The following is a 20,328-nucleotide window of genomic DNA, read 5'->3' as shown; positions in this document are numbered from 1 at the left end:
ATTATAGTACTTAACGTCATTAAAAACTACAGGGATATGAATAGCTCTTCTCTTTGCCCCAAGGCCTTGTTTTTTTTTTTTCTTCCTCATTGTGTGAAATATAAAAGAATCATATTACTTACAGAAACCTAAAGAGAAAATAATGGTAGCTGACATTTATTGAGCTTCCATGGTGCCATATATACTACATACATTCTCTCATTTCATCCACACAAGAACCTTGAGAGTGTGATATGTTATCCCTGCTTTACAAATGTGGAAATGAAAGCTTAATAACCACACAGGCCCAAGATCACACAACCTGTAACCGACAGAGTTGGAGTTCACACGTCAAGTTGTCAGAGTATCAAGGCAAGGCTCTTAACCACTATCTCACTATTAAATAATAGTCGTGAGTATTTATACACTTTAAAGTACCTTCACATGAGATGACAGGTTCATTATCTTGATTTCATTATTTGTAAATCATAACATTATACCCCATCAATACATATAATTATAAATTATCATTTATGTATAATTTACTATATACCATAGTATATTATACTATACGTATGCTACAGTATATATATAATATAGGGTGTATATATAGGTGTGTACATATATATATACATACATATACATATAGAGTCAGTTTCTAAATAAAAAATACTTCCACTTGCCTTTAAACATGTTAAGATAACCAAGCTAAAGAATATTATGGAGTTACCTGGTAAACTGATATCTTCATTTCCTTCACTGGCAGACCTCAGTGGGAATGTCATCTCTTGCTGTCATTCCTCTCTCCTTACCTGGTCTCCCTTCTCTATTCCCCACACACCTGTATACTCTGGAGTGAATCAGGAAATCATGCCTTGGTGGGCGGGGGGGAAAGGGGGCGTTCTCTGGCATTTCACCCTATTTACAATCCTCAACCTATAGGTACGTCTCAGTTTCTGAAGTCCAGTAAACAAGAAAAGAAACTGTTCTCTTTCCTGTGCAAATCACTGACCTGGCAAGTGACCTACTGCAAATGGGCAGAGAGAGCTGCCCAACAGGAAGTGGCAACAGGGTTAAGTTCCTCTGGGCCCCTGATCCTCAGAAGTCTTCATGACTGGTATACAGTGTGTAGCAGTAGTGAGAGACTCTGAGGGTTGAGATCTTCCCTAGTCATCTGGCTTTATCACAGTTACAAACATAAAAGGACATTTGAAAATGTTTCTTACAGGGCACATATCTCAAAATCTACAAATACAGAGAGAGATGGATGAGGTGTGTTTCCTGTCATGATCTTCCAGTCTAGAAATGAATTTATTAGTTTATTTACTTGAGAAAAAGTACTGCAGCTTTTTAAGGCCCAGCCAGACTTGTGCTGCTTTTATTTGTCAACTCCAAAGTTTATTCCAGGAATGTCTGGGTGGTCCTGTAACATAAAACCTGTTAGTGTCACTTCAACTGGGGACAGAGAGGGATGGCAACTCACATCATTCTCAATGGGTAAACAACATGGTGGCGTCCTGATGTAGAGAAACACGACAAGAATGCCCGCTGCTTCTGCTGTTTACTATTTAGCACTCTAGTAGAAATATTGCCCAATACAATGAAACAAGAGAAAGATGTGCCAGGTCATGGGTTTGATCCTCTGCACCAAAAAAAATTTAAAAATTTAAACCAGAAAGGATGTAGAGGTAAAGATCTTGGAAAGGAAGAGATAAAATGATCACTATGAAATACAATTGTAAACATAAAAACCCAAACTATAAACAACAAAAGAATGTGGTAAGCTGCTGGCAAATACAAAAATGATCCTAAGTTAACAGGCAGCACCTAAGAGCTACCTTGAACTATTGTCACTGGGCCACCTGTTGAGAATTGTCTCCAGTGAAGGGTAACCACATTATCGTTTAGACCGTGTGATCTTAAAATACGTTTATCCTCCCAGCTCTGAAAATTCTCTTCCAGACCGTGTCCTCAGATTACCCAGAGGAATCTTCCTGAACTGATTCAAAGAAGAATATAGTAAACTAATTAAGCACGGTTCCTAAGCAGCCTACTAAAACAAAAAAATACCAAAACCTCTCAATAGAGTTTTGGCTTATTTATTACCTGAGGACCACCAGCTACACTTAGTTTGTCCCCTCCCCTGAAAGAGAGGTGGTCCTGAGACTTTTCAACTCAGGTGAATCCAGGCTTCTGAGCATGACCAAAGGAAAGCAGCTTTCAGCAAAAAGTTTGCCACAGCCATTTCAATAATTGTCGTCCCCACATCTCCTATAATAATGCTTGAAAGCAGACGGCACTGACCCAGTTAGAGGCCAGGATTAAAGAAATCTGCTTAGAATTGAATTGAGTCCACCAGAGCTACTGCCAAGAGAAGTGCATTCCACAGAGTGCCTTTCAGAGGAGCTCTCATTAGCCAGACTGCAAACCTTTGACTTCTTTTCACTTGATATGTGACCACCTGGAATTGATTTAAACATGGCTGTAAATATATGTTCATACATACTCAGAGCATATTACTTATGCTTCCATTTTTCCTGGACAACAGATGCAGTCTTATGTAGGCCTTTGTTATTTGTCACTCGGGATAAAAATGAAATGTTTTATAGTTTTAATATAAATTGCATGCATTCTAGATAACTGAAGAGTTAAAACCTTACCTTTCAAATTAGAACTAGTTTTTCTGAGTTTAAGCTTTTATTTAAAATTTTAAAAAATACATAGTGGAGTCTCTTCTCCCATCAACCAGATGCAATAGAATCTGTCCATGCTTTTTCTCACCTCTGCCAATATATGTTTATTTTTTCATCTATGCACTTGCTCATGCCATACTCCATGCTATTATCTATGGTTACTGCGTTTGGTTTAGAATGTTCTCTTACTGCATGTCCTTATCCAGATGTGTTTGCATTAATGTTATCTATCCACATCTAAGGTGGAAGACTCTTTACAGGATTGAACACAGTGGTTTTTCATCTTGACTCTCATTCTGATCACCTGAGAGATTTTACAAATGCAGCCTGGGTGCTGGCCCTGAGGCTCCAGTTCAGTAGATAGGCGTGGGGTAGGGCCCATACTCAATATTCCTTAAAAACCTAACAAGTAATTCTAACACATAGCTAAGAAATGAGAAACACTTTTAATACAGTGCCTAATTCTATCCACATAAACAGCAAGATTGCCTGGCAAATAGATAATCCTCAAAAACTATTTACATAATTGGTGAACTGGTTTGAGATGGAGGTTTATGAAACAAATTCATTCGCTGGAGTGGCCATTGGCAGTCATTGCATTGAGCCAATCCAGGGTTTCTGAGTAAATAAAATGTTAGTAAATCCACACTGAACTTACTTAAGTTCTGTCATTTGAGTTCACCACTTATTGATTTAACCCGGACAGGACCAACCTCTTTTGTAAAATATGTATGTATACACACACACACACACACACACACACACACACACATGCATGTGTGTGCATATTCAACATTACCTTTTGAAAAGATACACATGTGTGTACACATATATACACACAAATATATGTAGATATAACATATATGTGTGTTTGGGTTTTTTTGGTAAGGAGATCCTTGTTGCTAAGATTGCAGGAAAAAATGTGTCTTTGTTATCACAAGACATTCTTTATGTTTGTGGAGTCTTTCCCTGATTAAAAATGGATAAATAACTGTCCAGCTAAACAAGAGCTTTAAATAAGACCCCACTTATTTCATTAAGTGAAAATACCCCAAGATTTGCATGTTTGGTTTTGGTGTGTTGTGTGTGGTGATAGAGAAGTCAGTGTTATGCTTTCTTAGTCAACACCAGTTCCACTCTTCCTACAGCAGCGATGATGCTGTAAGAATTAACTGGACACAATGAGAGAGACTGGAGGCAAATGACGGTGCTCCCCTGGAAGACTGACATGTCCTCCTGATCTTGTGGGCTGCTTCACACCAGGTACCTCAGAGTTCCATGCAAAGCTTGCTAACCATCCAGATTCCTGGGCCTCACTCCCAGAGGTTCTCATTGAGTAGCTGGACCACGAAGCTGGAAATCTGTATGTTAAACAGCTATTCCAGGTTAGTACCCACAGTAAGACTGTTCTGGGATTTTTCACTTTTAGAAGCTGAAGAAAATCTACTCAAGGACTTCACGACCTTGCCAATAGGGGAGTTTTATTACACTCGGCATGTCTTAAACTGTTTTATTTAAACTAATGTTTGTTTGTTTGTTTGTTTGTTGTGGTGCCAGGGATTGGACCCAGGAATGCTCTATCACTGAGCTATATCCCCAGCTCTTTTTTTAATTATTATTATTTTGGTTGTACATGGACACAATACTTTTATTTATTTTTTTATGTGGCACTGAGGATGGAACCCAGTGCCTCACACATGGTAGGCAAGCGCTTTACCACTGAACCCACTAGCTCTTTTTATTTTATTCTGAAACAGGGTCTTACTAAGTTGCTCAGGCTGGCCTCAAACTTGTGACCTTCCTACCTTAGCCTTGCAAGTGGCTGCGATTATAGACGCACACTACCATACCCAGCTTGTTTTTGTTTTTTAACAAATGTATTTATACACTAAAGAACCTTATATGCCTCTTGAACATTTATTCCTGGCTGAAATTCAGTCTTGGAGCCAATGTTTTCAAACCCAGCGCATTCAACTGTTCTTCCAAAGCTCTTAGGACAAATCCTACCCTTTGATTTGAATGAAAATAGGATACAGACTTCACTAAAACAATACCCAGCATAATTTGTAATCCAATCAAGAGAGATTAGTACTAAGTAATCCAATGTGGTAGCAGTTCTCCACAGTGGGAGAACAGCAGCTGGGACGCAAGCTGTACAAGTGCTCAAGTAAAATGGCGGCTGCTGGGAAGGCCTTGTGGGAAGGAGAGGCAGAGACCTGCTGCACACGCAGTAGGGACCTCTTTGCTTGAGGGAAGGTACTCTTGGGAGGTCAGGCTTCTAACCTTCACTTCTGTCTGCCTTTATCTTTTCTAACATTTTCCCTCTTTTCTCCCTTTCTTCTCCACTTTTTCTTCCCCTTTTTCTCAAAAGCGTGAATACAATCTGAGACATTTCAAAGGTGGTATTTGACCTTTAACAAAGACTGGTCAGATACATTGGCCACAGACTTCAGTTTAAAAGTTCCATCTTCAGGATTGAAAGACCCACCCAACCTTTTCCTCTGTTTGGATGCTCACAGTGGTCACTAAAGTCTATTGTGATAATTTCTAAAACAGGGAGGAAATAGGAAAGTAGGACTCCTGGAACTGAATTGGAGCTGTGGACAAGCTGCCAATATGCAGGTGAGTCACCAAAGGCCTGGGAGCTGTTTGCCATCCGTCAGCATAGAGGGAGGTTAGAATGGAAATCCGAGAAAAACAAGTGACTCAGTTTTCCCTTATAGAAAATGCTTCATTCCAGCTGCCTGATTTCCCTGCTTCCCTAAAGGGACCATAACCATGACTGAGCAGCAGGGAGAGTTCACCATGCTTCCTGCACTGGTGGCAATGGAAATTGGGATGCTTCCCCACTCACTGAAGCTTTGGAGAGCTCTCTGCAGAAGCTTATGACATTGTATACCAGGAAGGGGAAAATAAAAGTCAAAGGGAGATTCAACCATGTATTTCCTGCTTTGTCAGAGACTCATGTGGTGGGAAAGAATGAGAAGGATTGTTTCCGTTCCAACTTTTCTATTAACACACTGTGCCACCTTGGCAGGTCATTGAACCTTTTTGAGAGTGTTTCCTCATCTGTGAAATGAGAATACTATCTGCAACACAGGGCAGGTATAAAGGGCAGGTGTACCTGAGTTAGTGCACATTTTAAGCCTATAAAAACATGGAGCCAGGTGCAGTGGTGCACATGTGTAATCCTAGTGGCACAGGAAGCTGAGGCAGGAGGATCCAATGTTTGAGGCCGGCCTCAGTAACTGAGGCCCCAAGTAACTCAGTGAGACCCTGCCTCACAATTAAAAAAAAAAAAAAAAAAAAAAAAAAGGGCTAGGGATATGTCTTAGTGGTTAAGTACCCCTGGGGTTCAATCCCCAGTGTGAAAAAAAATTATTTTTGTTTCTGTGAAGGTATTAGGAGATTATTAGGTGTAGAAATGAGGCAAGAGAGAGAATGTACTTTCTCACACCTGGATGGAAATAGTAAAATGTTTGAATATAACTGATCTCACAGGTGTATTTTTGTATGTATGAAGATGGACCTTCATTTTAAAAGCTCAATTGTATCATCGTTGATTTTAAGATATAAGGAGAAAGACATCAACAGTAGACATCTCTCATCAAAGTCCTAATAATATTGAAGCTATCCTTCGACGCTTCCTTTAAACTTAACACAGTGATAAGCTCTTCTTTTCAAATCATCTCATTTAATCACAGTCCCCATGATGTAAGAGTTCCCAGCAGCCATTATCTACAACTCTGGGCAAACAGAGTTATTCCCATGTCACAGAGGATGAAATGGATCAAATGGAATTTTTAAAATCTTTCCTAGGATCTGCACCTAATAAGCAGCAGAATAGAGTTTCAACCCCGGGGTGTGTGACTCTAAATGTTTTATTTTCAACATTTTATATTTTTTATATTTTTACATCTTAAAGAGAATGGAAGCCATGCTCTCCCTGATTGGAGGAGGAGTCCTGACTCTGTGATAAGGTGACCTTGATTTAAATTTGTATCCATCCCTAAAGCTAAGGAAGACAACAAAGCACATGTCCCCGAACGCCCCCTTTCTGTTCTCAAGAACTTAGCCAGGGTAAAGGAACAAGCAAGCCTGGCTGGGAAGTCCAGATCCATATGATCTTGAAGGACACTAGCTTTCTCTAGGCACACCGGGAACTAGGGCGAGTCAGTGTTATCTACAGAAAGTTACTTTATTCAATGTACACCAGAACAATTGCTCCCTGGGATGCTGGTCAGACAAGGTAACTGACCAAGCTAATGCTGGCATTGTCACTGCTTCTGCAACCCAAGCTATAAAACCTCTTTCAGAGTGGGGACAGGCATGGAACTGAGGGCACTATAAAAAGCATGCATGTCACTTGTCCAGCCAGCAACTACTGGACCGAACACTGTGAGGAGGGACTGCTTAGCAAAGCACCATGAGGGATGGAGGTGCTATCTTTCTGCCTGTCACCCGTGAACTCTTCTTGGAGTAGTCTCTGATCTCTTGTAAGCGTTCCTAAATAAACCACATCTCCCATGCTGCCTCTGGCCACTTTCTTTGGTCTGTCTGCAACCCACCCCACTACCCTTGCACTACTAGGCTGTGGATGAAACACAGTTTCTTACCTTGAAATGGGTGTCTGGTGATAAGACTAGTCTAAACCTACGTACATATATGTGGATGTGCCTCTCACATCTGGTCCCTGTCCACCAGGAATCTGCTAGGTGGTAAATGACGCACTGACAAGAGGAGCCACGGAACTTCAGCTCATATTCCTGCCCCTGATCGGCTAGCTGTGTGTGTCTGGGGAAGAAATTTAAACCCTGATCCTTATCCCCTCTGAGTGGGGATTCATAGTGTTTGTCCAGCCACGGCACAGGTAGTTGTGAGGACCAAGTGACATAGTACCCCTGAAAGTATTTTTCAATACTAAAGAAAAGGAAGGCTTTCTGGCTGGGTTTATTTCCAACCAGAAAGGGAGAAGTGTTGGTCAGTAATGTAGGAAAAGAAAATGAATCATGAAGCCCCTGCTTGTCGCTCCTTTCATGATAATGGTTGATCATCTAAAGAAGTGTCTTCCAAAGTATGGTAGGACATAAGAGGATCTCAAGAGGCACAGGAAAAATATATTTTACTAGTTGTTTTCTTTTTAAATTTTTTTAGTTGTAGATGGACACAATACATTCATTTTATTTATTTATTTATATGTGGTGCTAAGGATCAAACCCAGTGCCTCACACGTGCTAGGCAAGCGCTCCACCACCAAGCCACAAACCCAGCCCCACTTTACTAGTTCTGTGCGCCAAGGGAAGCTGGAAAAATAGAAACCTGTGATTTCCCAGGTTATTGTTTAGAATTCAGCTATATAAAAAATGAGGCGATTTTAAATCAAGTAAATACAGTAAGGCACAGGTGTTCCACGGATATGGCTAATATGGTAAAGTCGAAGGCAATCGCTTTGGGGAAGCCCTGGTAGATGCTTTCCCTGTTTGAAAACAGACTCGTCTTGCAGTCGTCAAGGCGACCTCTGATTGATCTCAGATGGCTCTTCTTGTCTTCAACAACAGTCATAATGATCAAGAGGTCTGTCAACATTCTCCCCGAAGCTCCCCACTCGCTCCCGCCCCAGCTCTGGTTGAAAGCACCAACCCCATCAGGAAGGCAACTTGAGTCAAAGGTTGTTGTATTCCTTCCCTGAGAAATCCGCTTCTCCACCCCGCGTTACACAGAGGGTCCAAACCACAGCTGCAGCCACACAGGGCTTGAGTCTCCACTTTTAGAAGTGAGAAGTTACTATCAATATCTCAAAAGTCCTGGCCCAGCATCTTTCAGAGGAAAAGCCCAAGCTCTGGGAAAGGTTTGTAACAGCCCTGCTGGGATGAATTCCCCAGCCCAGGCCCTACTGGCCACTCCCCAGCTACAACTGCACTGCCAAAGGTTGAGAGCTGGTGGTAATGATATTAGAGCAAGGTTTGTTTTGTCTCTTGTGGCCCAGGTTTTGCTTCAGAGGGCTCTCCCAGCATTGTTGAGAAACCAAAGCTGACCCGATGTGACCTCTAAAAAGAGTAGGGTAGCCTTTTATGTTGAGGGACTTCTGTAGACCATGTCCTGTCTCTTTCCAAATATAAGCTAGCAACTTTAATAGCAATTGAGAGAAAAATAAAGAAGCATTGCTTATTAAGAAAAAGTCCCTTTGTGTATTTTCTTGAGGAACTTCTGGTTTAGTGCAGACATTTCTTTCCTCATTTGAATATAAACATCCAGAGTTTTAAAACTTAGAAAGGTTTATAGACTCACCAGCAGTCAGAGTAAAGTGGCAAATCTGAGATGTGAACCCACATTTGTCTAGTTCCAAAGACCATGACGTTTCCCAGCACCATAATATCACACTCAAATCTTTATTAATTAAGTGGTATCAAGAAGTGGCATATTTTAAACGGAATTTCATAAAGGAGTAAAGAGACTCAGAATTTGCTTAGCCTATAGGAACAGAAGCCTCTTGTACACCATTCTTGGGGGCTCCTGAGGTGACTGCGTGGACCCCAGTGCTGCCAAGCCTATTTTTGTGTTTGCCGAAATGCCCATGGAGCATGGTCCACCCCCACCAAGTAGAGTCTGAAGTGAGGAATGCAGGAATGGAGGCTGACATGCTCTCTATTCCCCTTTCCTGGCCGCAGAGTGAGGAGCGGAGGAGCCCCAGAATCAGGGCCCTGTGAGTCACTGAGGATGGAGTGATTTGGAGCTGCATGAAGAGAGTCCTCTCACTCAGGAGAAGGTTTTCTCTCTGTGAAACATTTAGTGGAGAAATCCAGCAACAAACTACAAACTCTCTTTGTCCAGTTGAATAGACAAGAACCATGAGGATTATTTTCCCACGCCACTTCCACCTTCTTACAAAATGCTGCCTAAGCAGTTTCCATTTTCCTGCTGCTTTCCCCACTTGTTTGTTGCAGGACTATATCGGGAGGCAAGTTAGGCTCTTGTTGTTGAAGGTCATTCATGCACCTACAAGTCCCAAGTCTGTGGAGATGTCCCTTTCCAACCTCCTGAACACAAATTCTCCAGGACAAGGGCTAAGTCTTCCTCTGCATAAGGAAGTACAAAGTGCAAAGTGTACAGCTACTTAAATTACTACCTTCTTTATGATATTAGATGGATCACTTCCCAGAACTTGTTCTCAATTAGTCCAGGAGCTCAGTTCTTCAAAATTATTTTTGGTACTAGAATGTCTCTTTCCCTCTGTCCTTTAAGTTCACCTAATAGAGTGACTTACCTCTGACCAGAGCCTTTTGGAATACCTGATCCAACCTCACTAGAGCTCTGGATCTGAGATTCAGAGTGGCTGATCCGGCCCCAGGAGCGAGCTTCCTCAATCAGCTGCACAAAACCCCCACGGAGACTTGGGTGATAACAGCCCAGACTAATGGTCTGCTGTGAAACACTCCTCAACATGCCCCTAAAACTCTTATCTGGCAAGTTCTGTAGTTTGCACTTAATACCCAGAAAATGTAAAATCTTTGGGCTCTTGCTCAAGTCAGGCAAACTCTAAACAGTTTTGGAAATTCATGCAGAAAATGAGTTCTGAATCGCAATCTGCCCCTCATTTTCTATAACAACTTTATTTTGCCAAAGCATAGTTCTTTCCAAAGCACAAAGACTTTCCAAAGGTGCCAAGCCAAGATAATATGCATGAATACATTTCCAGATCTTTCACTGTCATACGTATCATTTCCTCAAGTTGATCTGCTGGAATGGAGGTGGGGGTGCCAGGACGATCCCTGAACTGGCCTGATTTGAAGGAGACAAAAGTTGGACCAACGCCAGAGAAATGGTTGAGGTTGGATGTCTAGGAGAGAAAGGTACAGGAAACCCCATAGGGGCAGGTGAAGGATAGCAGAGGGGAGAATACAACCCAGAGGTAGACCTCACCTTGACAAGGACCGGGAGACCTCTGAAAGGGGACAGCTCTTCTGTATCAGAAATAACTGCAACTGGGAAATGACTCCCAGAAAACACTCCTGCTGTCATTGATTATTGGGTTAAACAATCAATGTGAATAGCAAGACTCTTATCCTTTAATTTGCCAACCAGGCACACGAATATCACAGTGTGTCTCTAAGATCTCTACACACTACATAAGCGAGTCTCTCATTAGAGAGGCCTAAGCAAGTATTAACTTCATATTAACAAAAAATGGTCAAAGGAGGACCAAGGAAAGATGAGATAGTAAATCTCCACATTTGTTAACAACTTATAATTCACAGTATTTTCACCTTATCTCACTGAATGCCCTTATCAACCTCCTATGTCAGACAGGAGCCACCAGGATGAGCTTCCTCAACTCCTGCCTCTGGCTCCTGAGTGAATCAGTAGCCACACCTTTCTAGCCTTCTTTCAGTGTCCCTGGAATGTGAGGTATTCCTTCCTGCCCAAGGCTAATTCCACCTCCTCTTCTTCCTAGGGACCCCATCAATCATCCCCCAGTAACTTTAGCATCTTCCTTTCATAAATTAATATGGTCAGTCTCTCCTGTCGTAAGGGAAACCAAGACCTTCTTGACCTGGTGTGCCCTCTAGCTACTGTCTCCATCATTCTTTTTTCCTTCACATCAAGCTACTTGAAAGAGTAGCCAGAATCTCTGCATCTCATTCTTCTACCCTCTGATGTCTGGCTTCTGCCTTTCATTAAAACTATTCTCTCAGAGACCAACCATCAAATCTAAAAGCTTTCAGTCTTTATCCTAATTGACTTTTCTTGAACCATTGGATATTGCTGATTAATTTCTCTCCCTTGAAACATTCCTTTTCTGTGGCTCCCAGAGCACCCTTCTTTCTAATATTCTCCCCCCATCTCCAAGTCAACCTGCTCAACTTCTTTATTGGGTTCTCTTCTTTCATCTGCAGTTTTTAAAAAACACAAAAACAATTATTTTTATTGAGGTATAATATACACACAGAAAAGTGCACAAATCTTAAGTTCACCAGTTGACAATTTCCACAAACTGAACACACCCGGGTAATAGGCACCAAGAACAAAGGCTGAGTATTTACAGCACCCCCAGAAATGTCCCTGTGCCCCTTCCAGTCACCATTCTCTCCCTCCAAGAGTAACCACTATGCTGATTTTGAATATCACAGGTGAGTTTTGCCTGTGCTTGAACTTTGTGTGAATGTAGGCTATGAAAGCTTTTGGGTAAGGGCTTCTTTTGCTTAGTATTGTGTATGAAAAAAATTATCCACATTTTGTAGGTATAGTTTGTTCATTTTCATTGCTATAAGAGAGCTGACTGAAAGAATATACCACAGTTCATTTATCCGTTCTTTTGTGATGGATATTTGGTAAATCTTCAGATTTTGCTATTAAAAAGGGGACATTGTAGTGAACTCATGCATACCTGATTTTTAAACTTTGAGTTCCTTAGATTCCCACTGAGACCTCTTCCCTTGCACAGTTCCTCAGAGTGATTCTGGAATACTTAGGGGGTAGATAAGCAAAGATTATTTAGATATAAAAGCAGTAAGTTTCTTTTCTCACTAAACAATACAAAGACTTGTGGAAATGTTCAGGTGAATATTTTTCAAATAATATAATTTTCACAAACTAAAATTCAACATATGCATGTTAACCAAATAATAATAACAACCTGGAGTCCAAAATTCTTATAGACAAGATTAAATTAGTAGCAGCTAATGTACAAGATTTTTTATTTTTTACAGACTTCATTTTGATTCATTGTACACAAATGGGGTATAACTTTTCATTTCTATGGTTGTACACACAATGTAGATTCACACCATTCGTGTAATCATACATGTACATAGGGTAATGATGTCTGTCTCATTCCACCATCTTTCATACCCCTGTCCCCTTCCCCTTTCATTTTCCTCTATGTAATCCAAAGTTCCTGCATTCTTCTCTTATCCCCACTCCCCAAGCAAGATTCTTTTTTTTATTAAAATATTTTTATTTTTACAGACTGCATTTTGATTCATTGTACACAAACGGGGTACAACTTTTCATTTCTATGGTTGTGCACAATGTAGATTCACACCATTCTTGTAATCATACATATACATAGGGTAATACTGTCTGTCTCATTCTACTATCTTTCTGTCCCCCACCCTCTCCCACCCCATTTTCCTCTACACCAAAAGATTTTTATAGGAGAGATTCCCTTGTTAAAAAATGATTTATTTCTCAGTTGATAGGGTCCATGTTTCCATACTACTACTGAATCCCTGAGTACTATCAGTTTGGTCAGTGAGTTTTACATCACAACAGTTTGTGGAGAGTGGTGACAGAGAATGGAAGAGCAGCGACTGAGATTGGGGGTCTTTGATGACCTCATGGCTGTGGCACACCTGGTGCCTGGGAAAGTTTCTATGCAAGGGCACAGGATGCCTAGCAACGCCCTGCCTGAGGAGGCTCTGTGCAAGAGTCTTATCAGCTTTGACCTTGATCTCAGGCACATAGCTCCCAGGAATAGAGGAATTCTCATGCTTGACAACCACAATGTTTCACCAGCTCTGCTACTTCTGAGTCTGCCCACTTAACATTAATTTTAAACAATGAACCTCCTTGAGCGCTACACAAAGCTCCTTATATTGCACATTGCAACCATGGAAAAGCTGCATACGTTTCTAGTTCTGTAACTTTCCGGAGTAAGTACAAAGAGTCATTCGAGGTGCCAAGAGATGTGCAGAAAACCTAAAGAAGTATGCCCCCAAGAAAATAAGAAGCAGAAGTTGTTGGACAGTGAAGATATTTAGCAAAGAAATTTAAGAAGGAAAAATATAATAAAGTTAGTTTAGTGATAAATTTTTTTGAACAATTTTGATACCAGTATAAAAGTGAATTCTGTAAATAACAATATGTGTATGTTTATGGGAAGAAAGCTCAGAATTTTCAGGCTCTGGTTTGTCTTTAGAACCTTGCATGGGGTCCACAAGGGGCATGGCTGGGCAATACCTGAGTCATAACAATTTATGTCTGGAGAAGGTGGGCAAAGCATTTATCCTCTGTGTTGCAGAATAAAGCCCTGCTTCCTGATGTTAAAAAAAAAAAAAAAAAGAATAATGCTTGCATAGTCTTTAACCTGATAATGAGACGTATATAAATAAAGATTGCTGGCACAACTCTTTAGATCTGTGTATATGTTCTTAGTAAGGCAAGAAAAAAAGTAGAAAACAGACATGTTAATTGTGTCTTGCTGATCAAATAAAAGCAGCATGAAATAGCTCTAAGCACAAATAAGAATGTCAAGTAAAAGAGCAGACAAGATTGAGTAAAAGATGGAATTGAGTTATACGTATTAGGTATATGCAAAGTTCTAGCATTACATTTGCATCATGACTACAAGGAATTTCTACATATTTTGCTATCACTTTACTTAATAATTTAATGATTATTTTTGTTTTAGTACAATCATTCTCAGAAAAAAATACAAATTTAAATCTAATAGTATAGTTGAAGTCTACAGCAATAGGTATTAATTTATAGTGTCCTGAGGAGGTAGGGAAAGATGTTTTACCCAAAATTTTATGATATGTAATTTTCCCTTCTCCAAAGATACTTTTTTTCCTGTGTGATGTTACTGGGGACTGAACCTAGGGCTGTGCACCTTCTAGGCAAGTGCTCTACCACTGAGTTACATCCAGGGCCCTTTTTATTTTGAGACAGGGTCTCCCTAAGTTATCCTCAAATTTGTGATACTCCTGCCTCAGTCTCCAGAGTACCTGGGATTACAGGTGTGTGCCAGGGCACCCAGCTCCAATGATACTTTTTACTAAGGGGCTTTTAGAGATTCTTTGTCTAGAAAAATCCTCTACTCTGTGCCAAATGGTTTTGCAATATTCATTCTTTCTCTCTGGTGATAAACTATGAGGTGTTGCTTCTACTTTTAAAATCAAAGGAAAAATGTGTTTACAGTTTCACTTTGAGTCTGTTAACAAGGAAATCTGTAACACTGTGAGACAGATACATTTTCAGCAAAACATTAGTTCAAAACTGGGAACAAAGATCTCACTTGATTCACTGGCCACCAAAGCATTTAAAGAAACAACTGACATAATTTTAATAAACTACCAAATTGCTTCATTCCTAGCTCATAATGCACCAAGGCTAATATGTTTTGAACCTTCACACGACTCAGCAAGCTTTGAAATATTATCCACCCTTTTTTGATAGATGCAGGGATTGACAATATTGAGAACTTGGCAGTTGTTTTATTTTCTTCTTGTAAAATTTAAAATAGATTTATTTTTTAAATGATACATAAAAATTGTACATAGTTATGCAGTGCCATGTAAGTTTCAATACATGTATGCACTGTGTAACGTTTAAATCAGATTAAACATATTGGTCTCCTTGAACTTCTTTCATATTTTGATGGTAAAACCATTTAAAGTCCTTTCTAGGTATTTGAAATGTACATCATTGTTATCTATCGTCACCTTACAGTGCAAGAGCATACCAGAACTTCTCTTTCCTATCTAATAGTAATTCAGTACCCATCAATTCTTTTACTTTCTTAAAAGATACTTATGACAAGTTTGGCATGATGGTGCATGCCTATAATCCCAGTTACTTGGAGGCTGAGGCAGGATGATTGCAAGTTGGAGGCCAGTCTCAGCAACTTAGTGATATTTTGCTATCACTTTTCTTAATAATTCACTGTCTCAAAATAAAAATTCAGGCTGGGCATGTAGCTCAGTGATAGAGTGCTTGCCTCACATGCAGGAAGCCCTCGGTTTGATCCCCAACACCACCAAAAAAAAAAAAAAAAAAAAAAACAAAAAATAGGAGCACAACTCTGTCAAAGTTTTCTACTCACACTAGTATTGTGATCATGGACCTACCCAGGAATTTTAATTTTATTCAGACACATTCCAATAGGCTACAGATAATTCTATTTTACCTTATGGCAATTGGTACAGGCCGTATCCACTCCTTGATTAAAATAATTCACATTGGTCAGGTTTTTAGGTTATAAGTCAGAGAATCAAACTTGAACAAGTTGTTATAGTGTGGATGCCAGGTGTCTCCCAAAGCTCACATGTGAAACAATGCAAAAAGGTTTAGGGAAGAAATGTTTCAGTTATGAGAGCCTTAATTTAATTAGTGAATCAATCCCCTGATGGGATTAACTGAGTGGTAACTGAAGGTGGGTAGGATGTGGCTGAAGGAGATGGGCACTGGGGGTAGGCCTTTGGGGTGTATATTTTGTCCTTGTTGAGGGAGTTTCTCTCCCTCTCTGCTATCTGATCATCATGTGAGCTGCTTCCCTCTACCATACTCTTCTGCCATGATGTTCTGCCTCACCTCAAGCCTTGAGGAATGGAGCCAGCTGTCTATGGACTGAGATCTCTGAAACAATGAGTTCCCAAATAAACTTTTCCTCCTCTAAAAGTGTTCTTTTCAAGTCTTTTAGTCACACAGTAGTGAAATAGCTGACTGAAACAATAGTTTAGGCAAAAGAGCTATCATTGAAAGGACTGAGTGTCTTATGGTTAAACTGCCTGAAAAACAGCACATCAGTGTCCCAGGACAGCTGGACAGGGATTCAGCTGCAGCTGGAGCAGGTGCTCTCCATCTTGGCCCCACTATGTTCCCTTCATTCTCTTTTGCTGAACATCACATGCCTCTGGTATGGGGAGCAGTCTCTGGGCCTGTGCTAGTCTGGGCTACTTTTCTGCATGAATTGGAAAAGATGCTTCTCTGAGTGCAGATAGCTTTAGGGTGTGCATAGTTTGGTAAACAGAAGACACCTTTGGGGAGGGATTGTGCTCCTTTCCAGATGCAGTCCTGCACCAGGGTCTAATGCTTGGTCAGCAAAAGCAAGTGAGATTCCAAACGGCTACCAGTCTTCAAAGTCCTGGGCACCTTTGCACAGTACATGGACTGAACCTACCGACCCAGGATGACCTCTAATTTCTCATAGCTTCTATACTTCTTTCAGGTCTACAATAAAAAATTCTGTGAGTAGACTCTGATTAGCCAGCTAGAGTCATGATACCACATGTTATGGTTTGAATGTGAGGTGTCTCCCAAAAGTTCATATATGAGACAATGCAAGAAGGTTCAGATTAAAAATGATTGGGTTGTGAGAATCTTAACCCAATCAGTGAATTAATCCCCTGACAGGGATTAACTGAGTGGTAACTGAAGTGGTAGAATGTGGCTGGAGGAGGTGGGAATTAGGGCGTGGCTTCACATATCTTTGGTCTGGAAAGTGAAATCTCTCTCTCTGCTTCCTGAAGATATGAACTGCTTCCTTCCCTCTGCCATACTCTTCCATCATAATGTTCTGCCTCACCTCAAGCCCCAAGGATTAGAGCTGGCCTTCTGTGGACTAAGACCTCTGAAACTGTGAGCCCTCAAATAAATTTTCCTCCTCTATAATTGTGCTGGTCAGGTCATTTAGTCACAGCAGTGAAAAAGCTGACTGAAACACCATACATGGACCACTCAACCATGTCAAGGTACAGGTATCTATGGCATTAACAAATTTATTGTAGATCTTTCCCTTGACATTAGAATGACACCCAGAAGAGAATAAATCTTTGTAAGCTGGGCAGCCCACCTGCTGGCATCTTCCACCCAGTCTTGAACTTTTTCTCAATGCATAACTTTAGTCAACTAGTGCTTATCTTTTTATTGAACTATCCATTTTCTCATTAAATATTGAATAAGTTGAGGAAGCATTTAAGTTATTAATGCTGATTGAAAGAACTGCCTGTTTTAATTACTCAATGATTTCAATGATTTAGTGTGGGTAGAAATAAACTCTAATTTAAAAATCAAGATATCTTTGCCTCTATCTTACATTATGATGTCCCCAAACTGCTTTTTGTGCTCATGACATAGATTCATAATGCCCTCCCACCCTACCTATATCTCTCACCATGCACGAAACTAAACTCAAAATGGATCAAGGACCTCGGAATCAGACCAGACACCCTGCAGATTATAGAAGAAAAAGTAGGTCCAGATCTTCAACATGTCGGTTTAGGACCAGACTTCCTCAACAGGACTCCCATAGCACAAGAAATAAAAGCAAGAATCAATAACTGGGATAGATTCAAACTAAATAGCTTTCTCTCAGCAAAGGAAACTATCAGCAATGCGAAGAAAGAGCCTGCAGAGTGGGAGAAAATCTTTGCCAATCATACTTCAGATAGAGCACTAATCTCCAGAATCTATAAAGAACTAAAAAAACTCTACACTAAAGAATGCAAATACTTCAATTGACAAATGGGCTAAGGAAATGAATAGACACTTCACAGAAGAAGATCTACAAGCAATCAACAAACATATGGAAAAATGTTCAACATCTCTAGTAATAAGAGAAATGCAAATCAAAACCACCCTAAGATTCCATCTCACTCCAATTAGAATGGCGATTATCAAGAATATAAGCAACAACAGGTGTTGGTGAGGATGTGGGGAGAAAGGTACACTCATACATTTCTGGTGGGACTTCAAATTAGTGCAGCCACTCTGGAAAGCAGTGTGGAGATTCCTTAGAAAACTTGGAATGGACCCACCATTTGACCCAGCTATCCCACTCCTTGGCCTATACCCAAAGGACTTAAAATCAGCATACTACAGAGATACAGCCACATCAATGTTCATAACTGCTCAATTCACCATAGCCAGATTGTGGAAGCAACCTAGATGTCCTTCAATTGATGAATGGATAAAGAAACTGTGGTATATATATATACAATGGAATATTACTCAGCCATAAAGAATGATAAAATTATGGCATTTGCAGGCAAATGGATGAAACTGGAGAATATCATGCTAAGTGAGATAAGCCAATCTCAAAAAACCAAAGGACGAATGATATCGCTAATAAGTGGATGATGAGGACACATAATGGGGGGTTGGAGGGGTTAGTGTTAGGGTTAGAGTTAGGGTTAGGGAGGGGGGCAAGAATGAAGGAAGGAAGGACTGTATAGAGGGAAAAGAGGGGTGGAGGGAAGGGGAAAAAACAGAACGAATCAAACAACATTACCCTATGTAAATTTATGATTACACAAATGGTATGCCTTTACGCCATGTACAAACAGAGAAACAACATGTATCCCATTTGTTTACAATAAAAAAAATATGATCAATAATATATTCTGAAGACATTCTGTTTTCCTCGGCTTGTTTCAAATGGACTGATGGTGATCTATTCATATTACAACTCATCCGTGCTATATAGCATGTTGTCTTAATTCATTCAGGCTGCTACAATAAAATGCTATAAACCAAGTAGTTTATAAACAACAGAAATTTACTTCTCACTTCTGGAGGCTGGGAAGCCCAAGTTCAAAGTGCTTGGAGATTTGGTATGTGGTAAGGGTTAATTTCATTACCAAATTTATCCCCACTCCAAAATTATTCAATTTCCAGAGCTTTTTTTTTTTTTTTTCCCAAATAGAAACTTTTTGTGGGAAGGTAGTAGGGATTGAATCCAGGGACACTTCACCACTGAGCTATATCTCCAACCATTTTTGTTTTATTTTGGGACAGGGACAGGGTCTCTCTGAGTTGTCATGACTAGCCTTGAATTTACAGTCCTCCTCCCTCCATCACCTGAGTTTCTAGGATTACAGGCATGTACCACTGTGTCCAGCTTCCAAATAGAAGCTTTTTGAAATTATAAATTACATCTCTCCATTATGGAATTTTTGGTGGCAAAGTAACTGATATAAATAACAATGCTTCTTCCTTTAGAACACTACATTTCAACCCTCAGAAGTAGGAACAAGATCTTTAAAACTTCACAATTTGCCTTTATTTATTTATACTTCCAAAGACAAATATGGGGTGATATGGTCCGTGGTTTCACTTCATATCATTCAATTCATGTGCAGAGACCAACTTGAAACTTCCACATTTATGCCGATTTCAGGTCAACTAGTGTTAATAGTAATGATTATGAAAATGAATTGTACAGGCATCATCAGTAGCATCCAGGACTAACTAGACAAATTCTAAGAAATATTGAGAAAACTGAGAATGCAGATTTTATTTTGACATTTTTTTTAAGTGGTTACCTGGGGGAGGGGGATCATCACATCTAAATAAAACTGTAATATTGGAAGAGTGTCTTCAACATACAGAGATGCACATCAAAAGCACACTGAGACGCCATTTCACTCTCATGAGGATAGCTATTATAAAACAAAACAAAAACAAAGCAGAACAAGTGTTGGCCCAGACAGGGAGAAACTACAATACCTGTGCACTGTGCATAGACATGTCAATGGTGTAGGTGCTCTGGAAAACGGTATGGTAATTCCTCAAAATATTAAATACCTTTTGATTCAATAATTCCACTCCCAGCTATATGCCCCCAAAAAATGAAAGCAGAGACTCAAACAGATATGTGCACACCCATGTGCATAGCAACATTTTTCACACCAGTTAAAAGGTGGAAACAACCCAAATGACCATGGATGGATAAGTGAATAAACAAAATGATATATACATACAAGGGAACATTATCTGACCTTAAAAAGGAAAGAAATTTGAAAGGGTGCTTGAATATAGTGTCTTTTAAAATTCTTTGGTTGAAATCCTAATCACCAATGTGATGGTATTGTGAAGTGTAACTTTCAGGAGGTGATCAGATCATTGGGGCAGAGCCCTCATTAATGGGATTAGTGCC

This window comes from Sciurus vulgaris (assembly GCF_902686455.1).
Source record: "Sciurus vulgaris genome assembly, chromosome: 1".
Classification (NCBI taxonomy): Eukaryota; Metazoa; Chordata; class Mammalia; order Rodentia; family Sciuridae; genus Sciurus; species Sciurus vulgaris.
Note: the sequence above shows the minus strand (reverse complement) of the source record.